The sequence below is a fragment of the Lynx canadensis genome, chromosome B4, assembly GCF_007474595.2.
Source record: "Lynx canadensis isolate LIC74 chromosome B4, mLynCan4.pri.v2, whole genome shotgun sequence".
In the NCBI taxonomy this organism is placed as follows: Eukaryota; Metazoa; Chordata; class Mammalia; order Carnivora; family Felidae; genus Lynx; species Lynx canadensis.
The window spans coordinates 69,705,558-69,727,129 of record NC_044309.1 but is presented as its reverse complement, the minus strand read 5'-3'; the positions used below and the strand labels follow the sequence as shown (position 1 = coordinate 69,727,129).

Here is a 21,572-nt window from a genome sequence, read left to right as displayed (position 1 = left end):
CCTCCTAAGTATCCATACTTGTCCTATCATAGCATCTATCACACTGTCATAATTACCTATTTTCAAATATATTTTTCTAAATATTCCAAATATATAGGATACAGAAAAGTCCCCAAGGGTAAGGGCTGGGGGAAGAGGAATCTCCATCTTATCCTCTATTACATCCTCAGCACCAGGTACAGTGCTGGGCATCTAGTGGACACAAATTAAATGTATGTTAAGTAATTGAATTAACTTGAGCCTGGTGTCCAAGAGAACCCCATACTGTGATAGAGCTGAGAGGAAATAATCTATCCTTTGGTCAATCCAGAAACCCTAAAGGTAAAGTTGAGGTTCCAGAAATCATCACTTGAAGTTTTCTATTTAATTAACACATTCAATTCAAGTCAGTGAGTACCTTCCATTCGCGGAGCATCCTCTATCTCATGGCAGGGGCTGTGGCAAGCAACGGAGCTCAGCAGAAGTGGTCTGGAACCTTCAGGCTGCTAGGTTGACCAGGCCTCCACTTGCACTCCACAGACGGCATCACAGTCCTTTGTGCTCTCTTGAGATCACTTCTCCCCAGAAGAGCCACCCAGTGGCTTCACATTTCCTCAGTGAATAGCTAGGACAGTAGCCTGATTGGTTACCTATCTCTAAATTATTTCAAAACTAACGCCTTCATGTCTCTCACAGCCCTGTCACCACCAAAATTGTATATCCCTCAGGTCATCCATCAAGACCCATCATCATCTTTGGCCACCCATGTCCAAGGCCACGCCCTTCCTTTTATCTCAAACAATTGAAACCCCTATGAGAACACAATTTCAATCATTCCTCTCTGACAACCATCTCTAACCTCCCACCTCACTTGTATTATTATTCCTCTTCCAGAAATCTTTCAAACATATGGAAATCTCCAATCCGTTATTATTACTTCCTTACTGTGGATCACCTCTCCTATCTTCCCAGCTATGGTATAAGACCTAAAATTGAGGTTCAATATTATGTGGCTTTGACATCTGGGGACAATGAGGAGGGCCTCAAATGGCCTAACCAAAAGTTCTCCTCTCCACTCTACTGCCACAGATAAGGTCCCCTAGCCAAGAAACCCTCCTGATCAAGAGAAGCACGTTAGTTCCTGCCTGTCCCTGAGTTGTACCTTTTAGTACCCTACAGGCCTGCTGAATGATTAAAACAGGCTAATCACATCCTCCAGCAGGGAAGAGGGAGCAACTTACTCTCTTTTTACTACCTGCTTCCAGCAACCACTGGTTGTTCATTGTGTTTCCAAGCTCACCCCCTTTGTGGCCCTGAATAGCATCCAGTGTCCTCCTCTCTCTCCTGGCTGTAAGTACATGTGACTGATAAACTCCTGTAAATGTCATCTGTCTAGTGTTAAGGGTTATATATTCAGCCATCCACATAACCCTAGGGCAGGAATCCTTCCCTCACCTGTGGGGTAAAGAGGAGACGGTCAAAATACCAGTCCTCATTACCCATCTTAGATTCCATGATTCATGAATACAATCATCCCGTAACAAACATTTTAAGCTACCTCGGCCCTCATTTTCATCATCATATCTTTGTAGAAAGCATAATTAGTTAAACTCAATTCTCTGTTCCACATCTGCTCCAAGAACTCTTTAGTGAGGAAAGTCATGACCCCAAATTTTAAATGAATACTCAACACTATCTGCAATTCTTTTATATCCACTTAGTGATATCCCACTCTCTGATATTAGTATTTCATCCTTCTATCCCATAATCCCCAGCCTCCTTACCCCATCCCCCCAACTCACTACACTCCAGCCATACTAACTTTTCATTCCTTGAACTCATTGAAAGTGCTTCATTTCTGTGTCTTTCTACTCTGCTGTTCTACCCAGAATACTCTTCCCAAAATACTTACATGACTATTGGCAATAATAACTCATCTCAAACGTTATCTCCTCTGAGAAAACACCTACCCTAACCACACCAGCTACAGGAGCCCCTTACATAACCAGTTCACTCTACCACATTATCCTGTTTTATTGCTTTCAGTGCACTATCTGAAACTATCTATTTCTTTGTTTACCTTTTTTTAAAGTCTATTTCTATCCCTCTAAAATCAAACTGCTTAAAAATTTAACATTTTCTACCATTTCATCGCAAGAGTCTAAAACAACTCCAGGTGCATAGTAGGTACTCAATAAACATGGGTTGAGTTAATGACGAGGAATTAATTTTCACAAAGAAGGAAGAGACAGGAGGAATGCTCAGTATTTCACATCACATGATGGTAATATCAGCTTTCCAATTTTTTTAAATGGACTTTCTCTTATAATTTTTAATCATTTGCAACTTAACAGAACTTGATTTAAGCAAACGGTCAGCCTGAACCACTAACCATTTATGCCTTCTTAACAGTCACAAATTTTTCAGAGCTAATATATATATAATATATAATATTATCATAATCATATTATAATATTATATCTAATATATTGTATTAGATATAATATTATTACCTAATTATTATATAATATGCATAATTATTTAAAAAGTGTTAATGCTTATTTATTTTTCAGAGAGAGGGTGGGGGAGGGGTAGAGAGAGAGAGACACAGAATCTGAAGCAGGCTCCAGGCTCTGCTGTCAGCAAAGACCCTGACCTGAGGCTCAAACTCACGAACCGGTAGATCATGCCCCAAGCCAAAGTCGGGCACTTAAAGGATGGAGCTACCCAGGCACACCAATATATATAATTATTATATGGCAAAGGCCTAATCAAGAATTTGAATCTAGACCTTAATCGATATCAGTAAACCCATGTATGTCACATACCTTCAATCATGTATATTATACTGATTTAGCTTAATGATGATTGACATATTTGCAATAAGAGGAAGTAATTAAAGTTTTCTAATATGTCTATGAGTGTCCTTTAACACTTAGGTCTCAAATGTTTACCTGGAACCAATATTCTCAGCTGCCTAGATTCCTTATTTTACTATGAACTGGTTAAACTTAACCTACCATTCCACCATATTCCATTACAGTCCATCAAAATTCGTGACATGTGATTAAATGTAAGGGAGACCTCATGGCAAGGAAATAGTATTTAAAAGTCATTTAACTCCATGAATACTTAATGGTGCCAGGCACTGTGCCAGATGCTGCAGGGGATTCAAGGGAGAGTAAAGTACAACACCTGCTCCCAACACACAGCTCTCAGGAACACTGGTTTGAGAGGTGAGGGACACCACTGAACAAAGTATGTTGTGAAGGTTATCCGATTGACTAAAAACACCAACACTTTGATTTAAAAGCTGTGTATCTGATGACAGAAACTTATTACAGCCAAAGGTTAAGTGCAGCTTGACACCCATAATTTACCAACTGAAATTATCTTGTCTTTTTATATTTTCTTTTAGAGAACTTCAGGGGAATAATATTTGGCTTGGGTGTAGACCCTGGCTGACTTTGAAAATTGTTCTGCACTATTTATAAATTGTTCTAAAGTATTTTCCAGCCCTGTATTCTCCAACAGAGTTGATAATATAAATATACCAAGTAAAATCAATTTATTCAATAAGATTTGGTCCAAATCTGAGTTCGAGGAGTCCAATACTTCAAGTTACCTCTGGCAACCAGTGACCAGAAGACCATGGTGGTTGACAAGTTGGTGTCATTAGCAGCTAAACGCATTTGTAAATATTCTTTTAACTATTTGTTAAAATGATCTGGATGTACTGTGTGAAGAGAGAAGAGTTTTTTAGAGAGTTAGGTCAAGGAGCCCTCAGCAAGGAAAATTCCAATACCTTGACTTTGTGGTAGAATATCGTCTATAAGCTAGATAGATAGTTGTATCAGAAATGATTTATCCTACACATCGACTAGGCTTTGGTCCACAGTTTGTGTTGAACACATAGTTTGTGTTGAACAGCCAATTTGTGTTGAACACAAAGTTCTGCTTATGCAAAGTAGAGACAATATTGGGAACGCCTGACCCACCAAAAATGCAGATTTTAATTCTAAGATGCTTTAAAGAATTCAAGTAAGGGGGTATGTGTATGTGTTACTCAGTGCAACATAGGTGTTAACTTAAAGCTTAGATATATTTCTCATTACTTTTCCTTAATGGGAGCAGAGAGATAAAAGAAACTAAGGAGCAAGGGGACAGATCTTTTTCAGAGAGAGAAGGGTTTTCTTCTTTTATTTCTCTGTTGTCCACATATAAGACTCCACAGCTGTGATCTTGGGGGATGTGTCCTAGAAAGTCAGCAATGAGAATGTCAAATAGGTCTAAAGAAGTCAACTCTGGGGCGCCTGGGTGGCGCAGTCGGTTAAGCGTCCAACTTCAGCCAGGTCACGATCTCGCGGTCCGTGAGTTCGAGCCCCACGTCGGGCTCTGGGCTGATGGCTCAGAGCCTGGAGCCTGCTTCCGATTCTGTGTCTCCCTCTCTCTCTGCCCCTCCCCCGTTCATGCTCTGTCTCTCTCTGTCCCAAAAATAAATAAACGTTGAAAAAAAAAATTAAAAAAAAAAAGAAGTCAACTCTGACTTGAAGATGTTGATAGTGGCTACTCGAAACCATGCGCTGAGAAACAAGTGTGCCATATATTTGCCGCAGCACAACTGGACATAGGCATCTCCTCAACCCACATAATCCTTGAACCCAGAATCCAAGGTGGCACCTTGGACCCACCAAGCAGGAGGAACTTTTTAGACACCACAGTTTCACTTCTTGGTCTTCCTTTCTCTCCCTTTTATAGGTGTATTCTATGCCTATATATTCCCTGTTTATATTGTAAGGCCCAATCCAGACCCCAACTTCCTCTAAAGCTTCCCCCACAATTCCAGCCCCCACACATTATTCTCTCCTCAGAACCTTTATTAAATATACAGTACATGTGACATAAGTTAGCCTTCTATTATGTATTGTAATATTTTCTAGCAAAAGCCTAACTTCAATAAAACTACAAGGGCTTGTATTTCTTTCATTATATATCACAGGGTCTAATGCTCTGTTAGTGACACAATATGTGCTTTGTAAATGCTTGATCTTGTATTAATAGAAAGGTCGTGAATGCCAAGCTGTTGGCAAGCTGCTCTCAGAACTATCAAGATCATCTGTCTTAATACGGTCATTCATAGAGCAACCTATAGACAAGTTGCAATAAAAAGAAAAACATGGCTTCTCTTCTCAAAGAGGTTGATTTGGCAAAGTAAGGATAAAGCAAAGTAGTCTCACTTTGAAGTTAGGCTCACACTTTCCAAATGACATCGAAGGCTTTGATTATAGGCTCTTCCTTTTCCTCTTGCTACTGCTGGTGTCACTGACACTCTTGGCCTGATGATGGCTTTCCTTATGAAACGCTTCGGGCCTGAATATCCCCTGCTGTTATTTATGGATGTAAATAAGACTTAGGGCTTAGGGCTCTTGGAATCCAAATATTAGGGCTAAGGTTTATCTCTTCAACGGGGAGGAGGCAAATCCTCCTCAGGATTTAATGCACAATGTGGATAATAATGTCCATCCCATAGGACTGCTTAGCCATGTTCATGGGCAGTGATGGGCCCCTAGATGGGCCCCTAATACCATTAGGTAGGCACTAATAAATGGGGACAGTGTTACTGTTGTTGTTAAATTCTTGATTTAATTGTCCCTCTCCAACTTCAGCTTGATGGAATCCAGTTTGTTCTATTTGTTCTCATCATTCTTTATTGAGGAAATTTTCTTGTCCTTCCATTCCTCACCCCCTACAAATCCCTCTCTAGGTGATGTGGCATCCATCCTACCTGTTGTCCAAGACTAAGGTGGTGATAATGCAATTACCATGACTGACTCTCCCCCGTTAAGCTGGTTCACACCTAGCAGTGGCGACTCTCAGCTAATGTAAAATTTTCATGTTTTTATGTGTCCCTCTTTCTGGCAAGCTGCTTTTGGGTCTCTTTGTACCTTCTAAAAACCACATTGCTTTGGGAAAAAAAAAGAACTAAAAATCAAAACAGTGTTCATGAGCTGTTTGTTGCAATTCTGGTAAAAGATCAGATGGGATGTGGGAGGAGATTAAAATTAATGGATGAAATGAAGTACTGAGGCTTAGAAAGTATCTGTTGCTACCAATTATCTACATCCTTTCATGCTTTCCTCCCCACTCATTTTCCTTCTCCCATTACCATGGGCAATTGAGAAATGAAATATGCAAATTCAGTGTTATCTAATTTGGAAAGGAAAAGAGTTGTACTAAGGAGTTATATTGTGATAAAGAGGGAAAATGTAGTGAAGGCATTATTTTCTCATTCTAGAATGTCATCATTTCTTATCCAGAAAGTGTGTCAAGAAAGACAGTTTTAGGGCACCTGGGTGGCTCAGTTGGTTGAGTGTCCAACTTGATTTCAGCTTAGGTCATGATCCCAGGGTCATGGGATCGAGCCCTGTGTCAGACTCTACACTGAGTGTGGAGCCTGCATGGGATTCTCTCTCCCTCTTCCCCTCTTCTCTGCTCTCTCTTCCTCTCAAAAAAACCTTTTAAAAATTTAAAAATTCTTTAAAAAGGAGAAAAGACAGTTTTCTTTGTGTCTGACTTCTGTATCAATATATGTGCCACTTAAGGACATTTACTTAAGGTCTAGTTTATGCCTAATTTTAATAGTAGGACTAACTTGGGGCGCCTGGGTGGCTCTGTCGGTTAAGTGCCTAAGTTCAGCCCAGGTCATGATCTCACAGTTTGTGGGTTCAAGCCACATTGGGCTCTGTGCTGACAGCTCAGAGCCTGGAGCCTGCTTTGGATTCTGTGTCTTCCAATCTCTCTGCCCCTCTCCTGCTCATGCTCTGTCTCTCTGTCTCTCAAAATTAAATAAACACTAAAAAAAAAATAGTAGGACTAACTTTTTCTGATGCCAAATAAAGAACAGAACTTTAACCTAAAAAAAATGAAAATTTTCTATCTTGATAATTAAGTCCAGTTGAATTCCAATTCTCATCATTCATCCTCATCTCTAAGACTTGTGTGGTCCTTACATAATTTCCTGGATTGTCCTACTTTATCCCTTCTTGCTCTTTTTATTCACCCAATAATCTAAGGAAAGCAATATTCTGAATGGCAGTTAAATACAAGATATCCTCTGGATCAATGGGGTTTTAAAATTTATATTGAATTTGGCCCTCTCCAACAAACACAACTGGTTGGTTAGAATTTACTAAACTTCATTTATGCTTGCTTTATGATTTCCATTTACCTTTTCACCACTCAATGGCATTCAGCAAGAATTTGTTGAGCATCTACTCTGTACCTCCACCTACATAAAAGAAAAATAAAACATAATTCCTAACCATAGCAGAAGATAGTCTGATTGGAATTTATTTAGCTCCCACCATGTGCAAAATACTATGCTAAGGCATGTTCACGTTATATGAACACTTATATAACAGTACACAACAGAATACTAGGGTTTAAGAAATATGAGATTCAGTCCTATGTATGCTCAGTTCAGTCCTATCTGTGCTCTTTCTCTCTCTTTCTGTCTTGCTCTCTCTTTCTCTCACTCATTTTTTAAATTAGAGATAAAGAGACTACAGTCAAAAACTTAGAGTGGGCACTGGACTGGCAAGTCACTTATAAACAAAGCAAAGCCAAATGTGAGGAGCAGGTAAAGAGAGAATGAGCATTGTGGTAGGCTGGGAAAATGGCAAGATTTTTCTTATCCCCATAGGCAGGCACGTTTACAATATGACTTTGCAGCTACTCACATCAAGGTGAAGTTTACTTCTCCATACTTTAAACCTAGACTTGCTCACATGGCTTGCTTTAGCCATGTGGCACAAACAGGAGTTTTAAAAAGTGCTTCCAGGGGTGCCTGGGTGGCTCAGTCAGTTGAGCATCCAACTTCAGCTCAGGTCATGATCTCACAGTCTTTCGGTTCGAGCCCCGCGTCAGATTCTGTGCTGACAGCTCAGAGGCTGGAGCCTGCTTCAAATTCTGTGTCTCCCTCTCTCTCTGCCCCTCCCCCACTTGTACTCTGTTTCTCTCTCTCTCTCTCTCAAAAATAAAATAAACATTAAAAAAAATAAGAAGAGGCCCAGGCTAGCCTACTAGAGGATGAGTGACCCTGGAGAGCAGAGATGCAGTGCCCAGCTGAAGGTTCCCCGTCCCCCAATACATTAGACTGCCAGCTTCCAGGTATGTGAATGGCACCATCTCAGGCCATCCAGCCCAGCGAAGCCAACAGCTGTCTACAGATACCAGCAGAGCCAATCCAAACCCAGAGAACCTCCCAGAGGACCTACAAAATCAGGAGAAATAATCAGGTTTGGTTGTTTTAAGCCATTTGGTTTGGAGGGGGGTTTTTGTTTTGTTTTGTTTTGCTTTGTTTTGTCTTGGGGGTGTTTTTTTGTTTGTTTGTTTGTTTGTTTTTTTGGTTTTATTGTCTGTTTGTTTGTTTCACTAAGATGATGTGGTCACCTTGGTGACCTCGGTGTTTTTTTTTATTTGGGAATGGTGCTACTCCTATGTGGGGGCCTGTCAATCACATGACTCCCACTTTCTCACCACCGGGGTGCACATGCGGCATTTTATCACTAAGGTTGAGGGCACTCAGTTTCCATTTCTTGCTTTATAAAGAGTGTTGTGGGGCACCCAGGTGACTCAGTGTGTTAAGCGCCTGACTTCGGCTCAGGTCATGATCTCACGGCTCGTGAGTTCAAGCCCCGCATCCGGCTCCGTGCTGACAGCTCGGAGCCTGGAGCCTGCTTCGGATTCTGTGTCCCCTTCTCTTTCTGCGCCTCCCCTGCTCACTCACTCTCTCTCTCAAAAATAAATAAACATTAAAAAAAATTTTTTTTTAAAGAATGTTGTAGTAGAACAGGACAATTCCCCACCAAGTGTCTTTGCTACCCTTCCAAAACTTGTTTCTGGGAGACCCTGTCAGGACTCCCATTTCCAAGGGCCCTGCTACCCTTGTCTGTTCACGTGACTAGTTCTCACTTACAGAGTATGAATGGCAATGACTTGTGTCATCTCCATACACCAGTGGTTAAGAAGTAGGAGTGCGTCCTCCACCCTCTCCTTCTTCCTGTGTGGGTAACATAAATGTTGACGGCCAGGGAAACCTTAGATGTCACACACTGAAAACGTGGTACATCCTCCGTCAGCTTGGTCACTGAATAACCGTGTAAAGCAGAGGACCACCTCCTCCTCCCTCCCCGTGACCTTTCCCTCCACCACCTCTTGGACTTTATGAGAAACTGCTATTGTGTTAAGCCGTGGAGATTTCCAATTTATCTCTTCTAACAGCTGGCAGTACTTTAACTAACACAAGCCCAGGCAATACAAATTAAAATGTAAAAGTATTTTTATTAGCATTTTGCAGATTCTGAAACAATTGGGAAAAGCCTTTTTGGCAGGGGCGAGAGTCATCTGACACTTCTCCCAGTGATCCAGCTGTCAGGATGCCAGACACTGACCCTCTCTCTCCCTGCCGCCACCCGATTATCTCCTTACCGGCAGAAAATGACATGCTCTCTCCTCAGCAAGAAGCTGCTCAATATGTATGCTATCCAAGATGAATGAAGCTCTGAGGTCAGTGTTGACTTATTAATGACATCATGGAGATATCTCAACACTTATGCCTTCTTGGTACTTTCAAAGCTTTCAAAGGGACCCGGAGCCAAAAAGATGCAGGTTGGACAGACCCAAATATAGACGCCAAGTAATACGTCCTCTGAGAGAAAGAGCTTGGAAAGAAGCTGGAGAGCTATGGTTTCTATTATGTGTATAATCATGTTTGAGCAAGACTAAAATCTTTGAGATGTATCCTTCAAAATTCTCAGTTTTCCACACCTGACCACATTAACATGAGGCAATGTTTGTCTTCAGTTTGGGCGGGGGGGTTACCTATAGTCCTTTGATGATAATAATAATAATAATAATATATTACTATGTGGTAATTTGTAGGTTTGTGGTCTGTGTGTGTGTGTGTGTGTGTGTGTGTAAAGGATCAAAATGAACAGAAATGCTTCTGAGTGGTGTCTGGGGACCTGGTCAGTAGGCCTCCCTAAGCCTGACCCTCTACTTGCATTCTTTGGAGGATGTCTGTTTGGGGTGAGGGAGGGACACCTGGGCTAGCACAATCCCCTTCACACCACAGCTCTGCCATCGGCCATATATAAATCCATAACCTCCCCGTGACCACTTCCCTAGCTGAAAAAATGGAGTTATGATTCTTTCCTGCCCTTCCCCCCAGCCCCCAACAGAGATTGGGAGAGAACACACCAAACTGCTGACATGAAAATTCATACTGCTCTGGAAGTCAGGGCTCGAAGTCAGGGTGCTCCCGCAGCCATCGTTTTGTGTGGCCCTGTAGTTGTTGCCCTGAGGCTCTGTCCTCCAAGCAGCTTTCAGCTGGAGAAGGGGTCAAAAAGTAGGTCTAATTCTCCCAGTTTCTTCAACTATAAAACAAGGAAAATAATACACCCCTGGCTGGTTTGCTGTACCCACTGTTTCTGAGACACTTGAGTGCAATTATAAATATTAGGTGTTGCCCAGAGCCAGGCAACATCTCTATGAAGTCTTAATGAAGACGATGTCCATATTCCTGACAAGGTTTTCCCCTGCTTTACATACTCTAGTTTCATCTATCAATGCTCATTCCTCAAGGTTTTGTGGGGTTCTTTAAGAACTCAGTTGGGGGGATTAGGAACACAGCCCCATTATCTTCCCTCCAGACACTACCCTGAAAATCACTCTCTTGTAAGCCCACAGTAACCAAGTCAGTTACCCTTGGATCACTGGAATAACCACTTCATGATCATAATTGTTCTCTCTCAAGTGCTATTTACCTTTATGAAGTTCTTTGCAAATATTTTCTCTTCAGAGTATGGTATATCTTTATATATATAGATCTTTATTTTTATCTCTCTCTCTCTGTCTCTCTCTCTCTCTCTCTCTCTCTATATATATATATATACTTTATATGTATTTATATGTATATATCTTCATAAATATAGATATACATCTTTATATATCTATGTGTAGATATATAAAATTTCCATTTCTACAGTGTGGATAATGGTATTTGCAAAATTCTTTCTTGTAAGCTTGATATTTAGAATTAAGACATTTTGGGAAAAGATTGCTAACGACATAAAAAAGTAAAGTGACTTACATTAATTATGTGTGATTACATGTTTGATTTTGTATAGATCTTAAGATACCAGGTTCTTAAAAAAGCCCAAGAAATATTATCTGAGGATAACTTTGATGGTTTTGAGGCAAATTACACATTCTAAGAATAAGATATAAATTCTTGTCCCCTGGATGCCATAATGTCTCCTTTTAAGCCACCTTGTCAAGACCCATTTACAACCTTCTTACTGGGTTCATAACTCTTTGTTCTTACTTAGAGATTTCCTACCCATTAGAGACCATAAATTAAAGCACACCAAGATAACCATTTGAGGAACATACTTTCATTATGAAATCTTCTTGGATAATACCCAGTATCTTTGTTTCCAATTCTTATAAAAACTTCTTTTCTTTCTCCAAAACCTCAAAGCCCCAATTCACCTAAATGGTCAATACCCCATACATTTTCTATTTTCCAACACAAATCTCCTTTGAAGTGATAAGATTACAAATCATATATACACTTTCTCTGTCAATCTAAAATGACCCAGTTCTGTTTTAATATTATATAAGGTTTTAACACAAATTATCACTAAGCTGTGAAACCAATACCTCAAAAGAACCAAGATTTAACTTTAAAGAATCTACTTTGAATTTTAGTTACAAATCTCAAAAGGAGAATGCATTGGAAAACTGTTATAACATATAGACCATTTTGTCTGACCATTTATCTTATCTCTAACAGTAGTATGTAGAGAAGTGTATAGGGGAAATTAGAAGGAAAGAAGGAGGAAAGAAAGGAAGGAGGGAAGGGAGGAAGGAGGAAGGGAGGGTAGGGGGGTTGGAAAAAAGGAAGGAAGGGGGAATGAGGGATGGACTTCCCTTCTTCCTTCTTCCTCTTCCCTCCGTCTTCCTTCTTCTTCTTTCCTTCTTCCTTCTTCCTTTCTCCTTCTTCCTTTCTTTTCTTTTTCTTTCCCCCTCCTTCCTTTTTCCTTCTTCTTTCTTCCTTCCTTCCTTTTCTTCTTTCTTTTCCTCCGTCCTTCCCGTTCCTTTTTCTTTCCTTCCTTCCTTCTTTCCTTCCTTCCTTCCTTCCGTCCTTCCTTCCTTCCTTCCTTCCTTCCCTTCCCCTCATGTCCTTCTCTCCCTTCCTTCTTCTTCGTTTCCTTCTTTTCTCCGTTGTCAGAAAGTTGTCTTGTTTCATCTTCAGTTGGTGATGAAGCAAGTTTCCTTTCCACTTCCATGATTTCCCAGTGCTGCTCAGGAGAAATTGCTACAGGACAAATTTCCCAACTGCAGAGCAGTTGCCTCTGAATCTTCACATTTTGGAGAAGAAGATGCAAAACTTTTGTTCTGTAAGGAAAAAATATAGGTTGTGGGAGTCTACAAGTCTATTTTTCCCTCTGTGTATATGAAATATGATTCTCTCAGGCCAGATCGGAGATTTAAGCTGCTCTGATTCAACAATATAAAATGTAAGAAACTAGCTGTATTATTCTTGGAGTTAAACAGTCAAAACTCTACCATTTTTGTGTTTTTGTCCACATACACAACCTAGCTTTAAAGTACACTTACAGAGTGGAATTCAGTTAAACAAAATCTTCATTTCTCTGGGTTGTGATAACAATGTAATAAGCTCAATTTAAATAAACCAGGCAAGAAAATGAACCTCGTAACTTAGGCAGCTATTACATGTAGATGTTATGTAAGCGATTCAGTAGAATTTTTCACTCTTGTGCCTGTAACACAGCCCTTGCAATTCTGCCAGGAGTACGTTTGTTCCAATGTGTAAACATAGGGAAGATATTTACATTTCTTCACAAAAAAGACTATGTATTTGCTACACCACTGACTTCCATTTCTCCACCTCCCCTGAAGAAGGAGGAATAGAGGCCCTGCAAACCTGCTAGTGTCAGTTATTGGGGGTATGTAAAAAAGGATTTGTCAAGAGGTCACCGACTTTCTCGTTTCTACCTGCCTGACTAACTAAACCAATGAATTCTTCTCCTCCGAATGCATTCATTGTGCTGCCTGGACTTTGAAGAGTCACTGGATAATATGTTTAGCTCTGGCCAAGTGGCTCTCTAAGCTCAACGCCAGAAGAAACCTTCTTTTCTTGCCTTCTGGCAGTCTGTAAATAGGTTAAATTCACTCATCCATTTTTTAAAAGTCAATGTTCAATTGATATACTGAGATTGTGATTTTCAGAGCCTCAGTGGAACATACACTAATGTTTTAATTCAAAAAGAGTGTAGTTTTGTTTTGCATTCTAAGAAAATTTTTAAAAATACAGTTCAAGCATTAATTTCAGCTATGCAACTTTAGCTTTCAGCTACACTGCTTTAATGAGAAAAAGTTGAAGAGCCTCACTGAATCAGAGAGTTAATTTTTAAACAGGAAGAAAAGAGTGCAGTAATCTGAGGACATACACAGATTCTGTAAATATCCATAGTTGCGAATAACATAAAACCAAGTACTCTTTCCATCAGTAAAGAAAAGGTATTCAGGGGCGCCTGGGTGGCTCAGTCAGTTATGCATCCAACTCTTGATTTCGGCTCAGGTCACAATCTCACAGTTCGTGAGATGGATCCCCATGTTGGACTCTGTGCTGACAGCATAGAGCCTGCTTGAGATTGTCTCTCTCCTCTCTCTCTGACCCTTCCTCACTTGTGCTCTCTTTCTCTCTCAAAATAAATAACTAAAAACTTTAAAAAAAAAAAAAAAGAAGGAAAGGTATTCATGCAAATTCTTCAAAACTATTGAGTTTTTATTTTCCTTCCCTCTGTAGCCCAGCATCACATCTACTCCTTTCCTCTCAGGGCATAGTTTCTATCTGTTCTCTGGGTTATGGATGCCAATCTTCTCCAATAGAGACAACTATATCTTCAACCTGACTGAGTATTAATAGAATCTTGCCTCCAAGCTTGGAAGAGAATTCACGGACTGTGAGCCACAGTGGCTCAAGTTAGATCACTATTGGCATCACTGGGGCTGGCACAGAAAATTCAGTGATGGAAGAATGGCAGGTGCACAATTAACCATCCTCCCATGGACATTTCAATCTAAAATCACCATAGCCCTTGGGCCATAGAGGCCAGAGGTGATGTTTATCCCCCCTCCTCTTTGGGGAAGAGAGGGAAAAATGAACAACAACTCAAGCAGAGAGAGATGCAAAGCTCACTTTGCCCTTCTTGCCCTTCCTGCTAAAGAGGGTCTAAGAGCATCTTTCCACACTAGGATGTGCTTTTTGTGCTACATCAGTTGCCCAGTTTCGTGACTTGGCATGAAACTCTCCCCACACCCCAACACCCAACCCCATTTCACCTTTGCTTTTTCCCTCTCAATCTTGATGTCACTTTCTCTAAAAAGCCCTGCCGAGTTTCCAAAGCTAGACTAGGTAGCACATGCAATGCTTTCAAGGCCCTCCTCCCGCTGTTTTACAGCTGCCTGCCTGGAACATCCCTGAGGACTGAGACATGGACCAGTATGGAGAGGGGAGAGCAGAGGAGGAGCACTGGATGTACACTTGCTGAGTCAATGAATAACTCACAATTCTACCTCCCCATTTTCTTCCCCTGTTCTCTCATCATCTATTCCTTGTCTTTCTCAACTACTTCCATGATTGCAAAGATAAGAGAGTTGTAGAGAGAAAAAAACACTATATTTGGCTTCAGGAGCCTCAGAAGTCCTAAGTCTGTTATTATACTATCTGTGCTGCCTTGGATTCAGTCTCCCTTCAGCCTCTTTCAGATCTGTTGTGAAGATAAAAATATAACACACTAGAAAACAGCTTGTAAAGTGTCATCAAATGTAAAGTACTATTAGAAGTATTATTCTCCCATACCCACCAGTTGAATATAACACCTGCCCTGGTTGGATAAACGTTCTCTCCAAACTCTTGTAGCTACTTCATCCTACTACTGAATGTATTGGTCAAGGACATAGGAACAGATAGAAGAGGGCATGAGTTGGTGCACAAATATCTGGATATCTGAAATCCAATTCAGGAATCAAGAATGTGTCTTACCTCCACTGGGCCCAAGGCCATGTTACACCTTGGCCGTACACTGAAAGCCTTCTGGATTCTAAACCTGTCTGTTAGCCAGCCTCATCCCATTATTTTTCTCCACATAAACTCCTTGACTTCCCTGGCGCATGGTTATTGTTCTTGTGTCCATCCACATGAACTGCCCTTCCCTTCACCTTTATCAATATCATTAATCCCCAATAAACATATTCCTTTGCGATAAGCTTCTTCCACTAAGTCACACATGAAGCCCATTCATTGCAGAGGAGTATTCATATATTCCTTCATTCATTCCAAAAGCTAAATATTTACTGGCCTCCTGCTATGAACAAAGCACTGCTCTGGATATTGTGAGGATGACCAAAATGAATGAGACCTACTCCCTCCTTGGAGGAGCTTACACCCAAACAGAGAAGACACAGACTAAATGAACTGTTATTTGATGTTGGGAGAAGAAAGAAAGAGAAAAGCACTCTAAAAATCCATGCATTATGGCAGCACGAGGGAAGGAGTGATAGTTTCTGATCAGGGCACCCAGGGAAGGCTTTGCAGATCAAGTTTATTTGAGGTAGGCCTCAAAGAAGAGAAGCAAAGAGAGATGAAATTATTCTAGGGAAAGGGAAAATATGAGTAAAGGAACAGGGCCCATTTGGAGAACTGTGAGTGGTTTGCATAGGGCATGTGGAAGGATATAATATGACTTTAACCTGGAAAAGTTAAATTGAAGTCAAACAGAAGTTTCTTATGGCCATGAGTTATATACATTATTTTGTTCAGATAAGGTAAATAGAACTGTGAAGTAAGCTGAAGGGATGCTAAATGAACATCTGATAAGTATATAGAGGGCAATTTTAGCTGCAACTGTGCCTAGGGCTAGAAATAGAGCAGGAAGCATGGAAGAGGCTCTACCCTTAAGGAGATTGGCTGACTGATAAACAGGTAATTGCAATACAGTGTGGAGGTGGAAATACAGAGTGCTAACACGTAAGGAGGTTAGTGGGGCAGGAGAGGTATGGTCCAGATATTATGCCCCATGAGAGAAGAGCTGGTGTGTTTGTTCACCCTCTATTTCTACTGATAGGAAAGGGTCTGGTTCAGAGTAGATATATGGTAAATATTTTTATTGAATATGAAATGAGTATGAGGTTCCACCTAATCTCAAATCATAAGAATAAATAGGGATAGCCTGCTGGGATATTGCAAGAAGGTAGCCTATCGAAAACTTTCAGAAATACAGATTAAAAGTGACTTTTTCATCCCAAGTTCTTTAATTTTCTATTTACCCACACACATTTACCCCGGTAATTTGCTAAACTTCATTGCTACCAATGGGTTCTAGCACAGGACTTGATACAAAGTGTACTCAATAAAAATGTGTTAGATGAATGGTTAGGTGGGTGGATTAATAAATGGATGGGTAAATGGATGGATAAATGAATGGATGGATAAATGAAGGACTGAGGGAGTCATTCACTTACAAGAAGATAGATATAATGGGGCGCTTGGGTGGCTCAGTCAGTTGAGCGTCCAATTCTTGATTTCAGCTCAGGTCATGATCTCATGGTTCATGGGATAGAGCCCCACATCGGGCTCTGCACTGACAGCATGGAGCCTGCTTGGGATTCTCTCCCTCTCCTCTATCTCTGCCCCTCTCTCAAAATAAAAATAAACTTGATTAAAAGAAGAAGTTAGATATATTGAAGAAACTCTACATAATGCTAACCTCACTACATGTATTTTTCTTGTCCATTGAGATGACTGGGAAAAAGTCAACAAAATTTAAACACTCTTTTAAACAAAGATATATGTTAATAAGGTCAAAAAAATTTAACGTTAATAACGTAGACCCTTGTCCAATAATTACTGATTTCATTAAAAGAAACGAGCAAAGATGCAAATTCTATAATTAAAATACAACTCAATATATCATATAATAATTCCATAAACGAAGAGGGTTAAATAATTCAAGCACCATTAGGAAAGAATTCCCCACTAAAAATTAACTACTGAAACCATCTGAGGAATTTTTTTCTTTAAATATATGCTTCTTTGTTCAAAACATCTACATATTCTCAAAGACATTAGTCTTATCCTGGTGGCCCAGCATTTCAAGTGCAAAACTTATCATTATAAAGCATCTGCTTTGCATATATGTCAATTTTTTCAGAAGTTCTTCAAATATCATATTTTAATGATATCTAAGTTTGCCACATGTTCAGCACTTAGAAAGGCCAGCAGTCAAATAATTTGCATGACATTCAATTAGACCTCTAAAAAGTCCTGGATTTCAATGATAATAATATATGCCATGTATTGACCTCTATGATATTTTATTCTAAGCTAACCACACAACAAACATTAGTTCTAATATTTATGATTTGCAACACAGTCACAGTTGGCACTAAAAATACTTCTTCAGACCTTCCAAACTAACCATGGCCCATATATACCAATAGTCACAGTGTAAATTGGACATAAACTGGAGAACACTACAGGCTGTTTCAAAAGTCTCCAAACCTGCATTCGCTTTGAGCCAGAAGTTATAAAAATAGGAACTTAACCCAAGAAAATAATTAGGGGTAAGTTCAAATTTTTTCTAAAAGGAAAAGTTCTTCCAGAGTTTCTGTAGTAGCAGAATATCGAAAACAATTCTAAGTGTCCAACCACAGCATGTAAAAAAGACTTATGGACGTTAAATATCATAGACATGGTTTACAATTAAGTGGGAAAAGTATGTTATAAAATTCCACGTAAGATGGTCCAAATGTGTGCATGCTTGTGTGTGTACACATGGATGAGGGGGTCCTGCAAGGACATACTCCAAGCTGTTAAAGTGGCTATTCTGGGTGGTAGGACTGTCAAGGACTCCTATTTCCTCCTTTTCACTTACCTGCACTTCTCATTTTTGCTTTAGCCATCTTGTCTTAAGAAAGATGCCCTGGGGTTATCCCTTCCACATTGTATATCCCAGCAAATTCATAGGGTGAGCTATTTTAAAAGTCCAAAATAGTCCTATCTTGAAAAATGACAACCTACCCCCGTGTATTCTTTGCATTTTTTTCTTGGTCCCTCCCTCTTGCATTTGTAGTTGACTTGATGAGACTGGGTTAAATGGACTCTAAAATCTACCAATGCTCCAAAGCTTCACATACATGTCCATACACACACATATATATGTGATTTTTCCTATACATTATTTAATAAAACCATTTCTAACCAAAATTTTAACTCAATTTAAAATCTCTAACTCTCAGGGACACCTTGGTGGCTCAGTCAGCTAAGCATCTGACTCGATTTTGTTCGGCTCAGGTCATGATGTCACGGTTCGTGAAATCTGCTTGGGATTCTCTCTCTCTCCCTCTCTCTCTGCCCCTCCCCTCGCAAGATAAAAAAGTAAAATAAAATATCTAACTATCAGTTTTCAAGGTGACATTTTGCCACCTAAAACAAAAGAAAATCTAAGTTGTACCTTTTTTTTTTTTTTTCTTTTCTTTTTTTTTTTTTTTTTTTTTTTTTAGGCTCTACCGCTCAGGAAAGAATCCACCAAACACTTTTGCGTTTCTTTTCTTTTTCTTTTTTTTTAATCAACTGATAAAGACACAGTTTACCAGCTTAACATTTTAAACCCACGCTTAACATTACATATTTGAAACAATTGGCAAAACTGAATAAGATGCCAGTATTTGTGCACAACTAAAAAACATCCTCAATGCATATTAAATGAGAGACATATTACCATTAATGCACTAATATCCCTCACTACTAAATACAGAAAAAAAATTGAAATTTATTTTGAGGAAGATTCATTCTGGCAACGTTAACTTCACAGCAGGCTGACTCTACTTGGCTCGTTTCAAACCAACGCAAACGCAGTTCCACACTGGTGTCAGTGTATGAAAGAGCCAGTCACTTTGGATTGTGTTCAATAAACAAGCAAAGTGCGTACAGAGATTGACAACAATTTTACTTTTTTTAAGTTTATTTATTTTTGAGAGAGAGCAAGCAAGAGCAGGGGAGGGGCAGAGAGAGAGGGAGAGAGGGAGGGAACCCAAGCAGGTTCCACACGGTCAGCACTGAGCCCAGTTCCAGGCTCCAAACCGTGAACTGTGAAATCACGACCTGAGCCAAAATCAAGACTCTGATGCTTTAACCCACTGAACCACCCAGGCACCCCACAACAATTTTAACGACAAAAAAAAAAAAAAAAAGGCCCTATTATGGTGCTCCAACAACAAACTCAAGTCTATAATAAATAGGGCTTCGATGAGCTGTGCATAAATACAGGTACAGTTACACTGAAAGCCGAGCTCCTCGGAAATCTTCAAAAAAAAAAAAGAAGAAAGAAAAGAAAAAGAAAAGAGTTCTGTTAATCCTCAAATGGTGCTGCGTATAATCAACTTTCTGTTACATGCAGGCACTTAATCATTTGTTATCTAAATGTGGCAGCCGCTGCTTACCATTTATCATTAAGGACTTTAATCTGACCATCTTCAACTTGTACTCTTTCTTGACCATTCTCGACAATGCCGTTTGTAGTGATTTTTCTGCCATTAACAATTTTAGTACAAGGTGATGTAGATTTGAGGTTACCCATCCCACTACCACCAAAGGCCATGGAAGAAAATGAAATGATCCCCAACCCAACCCGGTGACCTGATGAACCGAAGCAAGTAAATCCTGTATCAATGAAGAATATCCTCCTCCAAAAGATGGAAATCCACTAAAGGCAGAGGAAAACAACCTTTGCTTCAGCTCCTGCTTCTGCAAGGACCCCTTTGATCCCCCCCCCCCCACCAAAAAAGTCCCCAAACGGGTCTTTGAAGAGGCCAAATGAAAATGGGTCCCTTAAGCCAAAAAATGTCCTGAAGACGTGGTCTGGGTTGTGATAGGTGAAGCCAAACTCAAAGGGACTGTCAAAACGACCTGCACCTCCACCTAATCCTTCTTTGCCGGATTTATCCTAGATGTCCCGAATCTGATAACACCTCATACGCCTCAGCTACTTGTTTCGGTTTTCTCTCCACTTCCTGTTTATTCTCAGGAAATTTTATCAGGACGCCACTTCAGTGCCAGTTTCCTATATGCCTTAATATCTTCGACCGAGGCATGACTCTGTCAGCCCAGAACTTCAGAGCGATCCACCAGGCCTAACAGGCTGCGGACTGAGGAAGAACCAAAAGGGCGCAGGAGCCACGGGGTCGGGGGAGGGCCTGCAGGAGTTGGGGGGGCAAGAGTCGCGGGGAGAGGGGTGGACTTTGCAGCAGCCACGTGGGGGAGGGTGCAGAGCCGGGGGGGGGGGGGGGGGGGGGATGGGGATGGACGTTAGAGGAGCCCTGCGGGAGTGGGGGAGTGGGAGGGGCAGGAGCCGCGGGGGCGGGGCATGCAGGAGACGCGGTGGGGAGGGGTTGTGGGGGAGGGACATGACCGGAGGCTCCCGCTCCCGAAGCTGGCGGCGCAGCGGCAGCTTCTTGAGCTCTCGGTTCTCTCCCTTCTCCTGCCAACAAGTGGTAAATTGTACCTTTCTGATTCATCTGATTCCAAAGAGATAGATGCTTGTCCAGTGAACCCACATGTAACTCCGCTTTTAGGTTCAGACTTTTCAAGTCAAAACTTTCGTACACGTCTATTCCATCATCTTTTTTTGGTTTGCTGGGTCGTGTTTTCCAGAAAACAAAGAATATTGGAAGAAGGCCCAGAAAGACTGGGGCAGGGCCGCTGTACGTCATGAATTTTCACATAGACTTCTACTTTCAAATAGTTTTATTTTCCCCCTTTGAGTTTGGAAAATGTTACTTTCTGAGGTATGTGTCACTAAGTTCTCCAAGCACCAGCACAAGGAGAGATGCGTGACCTGTTTGGTAGGGCAATTAGCTTCACTGTTAAGATCTGTGTGTTTTGCTGGTTTGTTTTTCTTTTTGTTTCTAGTCAGACCACTTACCTAAAGCTGGGATGAAAATTATACCTACACAAAATTTTAATGTATAAAAATACTGACATAATAGAAGTACAGGGAAAATGTCAGTATGGGAGTACAGGAATTTTGTATTGCATAGTGGCCTCGGAGTCCTGCAAAACTGGGTTCATAACCCTTACGTGGCCATTTTCTACCAGGGTCAACTTGAGCTAGGTACTTAACCCCTGAAAAGCCTCAACGTCCTCATCAGTAAAAAGGGCTATAAATGAGCCTACCCGACAAGGTCCTCGCCAGGATTAAATGAGATAATCCATGTAAAACACTTCACAGAGCGCCTAACGCATAGTAAGCACTCCATAAACACGTGTCGTGGTCATTTCTGAGACATGGGCCATCTGTTCTATAGGCTGGTTGTTACGAATGTGTCCTGGATGGAGATCATAAGACACCAAAACGATGGCAAGTCCTCTGAAATGCATAAAGACTCTCAGTGGCAAATAAAGTGCTAATCTGTCCTCTATATATCACAGTCTGACCTTGAAA

The 21,572-nt window shown here is 40.6% G+C and overlaps 1 pseudogene; it reads right to left on the bottom strand.

Annotated features, from left to right (window-relative positions):
- Positions 1 to 19,537: 19,537 nt before the first annotated feature.
- LOC115518681 lies at positions 19,538 to 20,841 on the bottom strand (annotated as a pseudogene).
- Positions 20,842 to 21,572: the final 731 nt, after the last annotated feature.